Source organism: Eufriesea mexicana, unplaced genomic scaffold, assembly GCF_001483705.2.
Source record: "Eufriesea mexicana isolate 0111107269 unplaced genomic scaffold, ASM148370v2 scaffold21290, whole genome shotgun sequence".
In the NCBI taxonomy this organism is placed as follows: domain Eukaryota; kingdom Metazoa; phylum Arthropoda; class Insecta; order Hymenoptera; family Apidae; genus Eufriesea; species Eufriesea mexicana.
In genome coordinates this window covers 140,012-144,872 of record NW_016928435.1, presented here as the reverse complement: position 1 = coordinate 144,872, position 4,861 = coordinate 140,012, and positions in this window count along the sequence as shown.

Genomic DNA, 4,861 nt, shown 5'->3' with positions numbered 1-4,861 from the left:
TCCTGCTGCTTTTACAGCTTCCAACTTCCTATAGATATTTCTACACATATGTGCCTTAATGCAACATTTAAACTCTATATTCAATTTATCTTTAACTTTTATAACTATTACCAATTGCTCATTCTCCATCTCTTCAATGGTCCTCATATTTGTATGTCAATGATACACATCCTTCCTGTTGATACATATGTTGCCCTCTTCCTGTTTCCTAACGCAACATAATATACGTTTCCTCTTCTCACTGCTTGCAATAGAACCTCTCTTTTCTTTATATACCTCGGCTCCAACATTCTGAAATATAACATATTAGAGATGATCACTGACTTTGACCACTGATGTGAATATTTTTTAAATCAGGAGCACAACATTCACTTCTACCTTAATCTATTCTCAATATCTTGTTGTTACATGAGGACATTACCTAAATTAATTATATTCTTCTTTGTCTGCCCAAAACATCTCCCTTTTACGAATATTGGTTTGTCCATCAAACATTTCTAAGTCGTAAGTCATATGATTGGCCGACCTAGAATTCAATATACGTATCATAAATTACATTTATGTATTACAGCTTCAATTTTTCCTCGATATAAAATATAACTCCTTGCCTCTATGGCTATATGCTGGTGCAGTTCCATGAGTTTAACATTTTTCTACGGTCACACGTGCTTGTCCATTTCAACAGAATATTGTCTTGTACCTACTCTTCGCTGTTATTCCGAAAAAAACTAACCCAATAGCCTAATTTCAAAAATAGAAGCGAAAGAAGGAAATCGCGCAACAAGATCTGACAGCTACTGACATATTCGGCACTATTTCTCGAAAACGCACGTTCGAAACCGAAAAAAAATATCCAATCCCGTTAAGAAAGAATTCCCTGTACACGAATATATAGGACAAACCTAATCTAAAAGCCTAATTTCGAAGATAGAAAAGAAAAAAGTCAATTGCGCAGCACGATATCACAGCCACTGGCACCTTCATCACTAAATTTTGGACAAGAATGGTGCAAATCAGAGAAAAATTGGCACATGATACAGAGAAAAGCCTAATCAACGCTGTTATAGTGAAAGAACCTAGTCCGAAAGCCTAATTACGGAAATATAAATGATAAAATTGAACGGTGTAGAACGATTTCACAGGCTTTTTATAACTATTACCAATTGCTCATTCTCCATCTCTTCAATGGTCCTCATATTTGTATGTCAATGATACACATCCTTCCTGTTGATACATATGTTGCCCTCTTCCTGTTTCCTAACGCAACATAATATACGTTTCCTCTTCTCACTGCTTGCAGTAGAACCTCTCTTTTCTTTATATACCTTGGCTCCAACATTCTGAAATATAACAGATTACAGATGATCATTGACTTTCACCACTGATGTCAATATTTATTTAAATCAGGAGCACAACATTCACTTCTACCTTAATCTATTCTCAATATCTTGTTGTTACATGAGGACATTACCTAAATTAATTATATTCTTCTTTGTCTGCCCAAAACATCTCCCTTTTACGAATATTGGTTTGTCCATCAAACATTTCTAAGTCGTAAGTCATATGATTGGCCGACCTAGAATTCAATATACGTATCATAAATTACATTTATGTATTACAGCTTCAATTTTTCCTCGATATAAAATATAACTCCTTGCCTCTATGGCTATATGCTGGTGCAGTTCCATGAGTTTAACATTTTTCTACGGTCACACGTGCTTGTCCATTTCAACAGAATATTGTCTTGTACCTACTCTTCGCTGTTATTCCGAAAAAAACTAACCCAATAGCCTAATTTCAAAAATAGAAGCGAAAGAAGGAAATCGCGCAACAAGATCTGACAGCTACTGACATATTCGGCACTATTTCTCGAAAACGCACGTTCGAAACCGAAAAAAAATATCCAATCCCGTTAAGAAAGAATTCCCTGTACACGAATATATAGGACAAACCTAATCTAAAAGCCTAATTTCGAAGATAGAAAAGAAAAAAGTCAATTGCGCAGCACGATATCACAGCCACTGGCACCTTCATCACTAAATTTTGGACAAGAATGGTGCAAATCAGAGAAAAATTGGCACATGATACAGAGAAAAGCCTAATCAACGCTGTTATAGTGAAAGAACCTAGTCCGAAAGCCTAATTACGGAAATATAAATGATAAAATTGAACGGTGTAGAACGATTTCACAGGCACTTGTACTACCCTCACTTTATTTCATATGTGCCCCTTCACTTAATTTCACATGTGCACCTTCACTTACGACCGAACAAATGTTCACAGTTATTTATCTTGTTCTTGGTAAAGTTCTCTCAATTTCTTAATCTTGCGTGTGGTTCTTTCGTACATATCACGACGATGTTATAAAAGTCGTTCAATGATCCGAAATAATAGCTGATTCTGCGTATTATTGTTTTTGAACTTTCTTTTGTCAGTTGCAGTAATTAAAAGACTGATCTCTAACTCTACTTCACGAAACGTTTTGCTCCAGGACTGAAAGTATCACTTTAAACCGTGTAAATATTCCACCGTGCGTTCCCGGCATGTTAGATTCGCGTCGACTAGAACTATTCTGCGATTGGACAAAGCTGTGCCTTGTTTTCGCGGGAAGTTGCTTCATCTTTGAAATAGCCATGTGCTAAAATATCGATTTAAAATATCAAACGATGTTTCTTACATTTGTTAATACTAATGAAGTAAATATAAATATATTTCCGTTAAGAAAAATTCCAAATTTCAATAATTAATTCATGAACTTGATTTATTCCACTATACTAATGGAAAGATAAATCATTAGTATCTACGTCAATAAAACAAACACTCAATGCAGTGATCACCAATAATTATTGAAATATTCACATCCAAAATTATATTAGAAAGCTCGCTAAGGCTGTACCTTTACGATGCAATTTTTAAAGTTGATGAATTAAATATAGACGAACATGAAGTCACAGATGAAGATGAGTGGCTTTGTTCTTGGTAGAAAGAAAATAAAACTGCAATAGTTATATGCTAAAGTATTTTCTATTCATTTCGAAAATTTCACATATAAACGTTAAATGTTAACAACATAATAAACAATGATATATAAACATTAGAATCTGAGTAGATGTCCGTACCACGGACTGTTGAGAGAAACAGATGTTTCGTAATAAATACACTTAATAATTTTCATTATAACGTCCATATATAAATGTAACAATATTTATAGACATATACATTACTGCAAATGATTCTATTCAAATATATGACTTATCCTAATAACTGTAGATATTGGTCTTTCTTGTATCTATCTCTCTTATCGTGCATCTCCGCGGCTTTCTCTCGTCCTAAACCTCATAAGTTCTTTATTCCCTATTCATTTTCCTTTATATCTTTATCATCTTCAACATCATCTATTTTATAATTTTCTACTTTCTTCGGAAACTTTTTTGTATTTCTCAATTTACTTTTTATCCTTTCCTTCATTGCTGTGAAAATATAAATATAAGATTATATAATACAAGTCAATAAAAATTCCACTTTCTATAACATAGTTATAATGTAAACACTAACTCTTTCTCTTTCTTTATAACTTCTAACTCTTCTTTAGTTTTTACTTCGTCGTCACTTTCATCAATTAAATGATCATGCGCTGATTTGTACCTATCACTAAACTTTTTATTTAATATCACAGTTTCTTCTTCATCCTCCTCTGCTTCTTCACCAAATGATAGAATATTGAAATCTCTGTAACAATATTTTTTATTACAAAGAACAATACTATCAGGGCTAAATTCTGCAAACATATATGATTTTTACTTTATTGCTGCTGTTTTAGTTTTTGAATTGTCCTTTGCTTCTTCACTTTCCTGTACTATTATCCTTGGTGTAATATCAGAAAATGGATTGTTCAATATCATAATTTTTATCAATCTTGGAGGATAAAATGGTCTAGCATTCTACAAAAAGGAGGTAATATTATATTTATATCAATTCTTGATGTATTTTCTTGTAAACATTAAATTTACCTCATCTACAAGTGCTTCTTCAAGTTCAAGCATGTTATATATAGTTTGTCCAGTACCCTTACAAAAGATTGTATGTTTATTATGCAATTCTAATGTGGAACCAACAGTAAATAAGAATTGGAAACCATTGTCATCTTCTCCAGCATAGCCACCAGCAATTAAACCTCGTCCACAGGAACGTAATCTTGTACGAAAATCGTCCTAAAACACATATATCTAATAATTATTCTTGAAGAAAAAACGAATTCATTTTACTTTTAAATATGGTCTCACTTTAAATGGCTCTCCATATATTTTACAACTTTCTCCTGTATCTGTAGGATCACCACCTTGTGTATGAAATATATTGTTATCCCAATAACCTTCCATACATAATTGTATGAAATTTCTACATGTCTTCGGAGTTTCTTTGACCCATAATTCTGCCTCAATATCACCAACAGTTGTTTTCATTACAACCTAGTTATAACAAATATATTAGTTTTATTCATGTACAATGTTTTCAAAATCAAATTTATTAAAATTTATTATTTATTATTGCAATTCAAATTAGAAATTATTTAATATGTTAATATAGAAATTTAGAAAGTAAATATTGTATATCGGTTAAATTTTTAAAAACAGATATACAATCTATTGAAACATTATTAACTAATACTTACTACATTACCCTTAGTGACTGACTCTTACATATAAATATTACTCGTGTTTGTGAGTTTCCTATAATAAAAGAAATCCATCGTCAATATTTCATATTAAATTCTTAGTCATTTATAAATCAGTCAACCAAATGGTTCTTTTCTCAAATAATCATCAACAGATAAGACATACCTTTATGTCCTTTTAACATT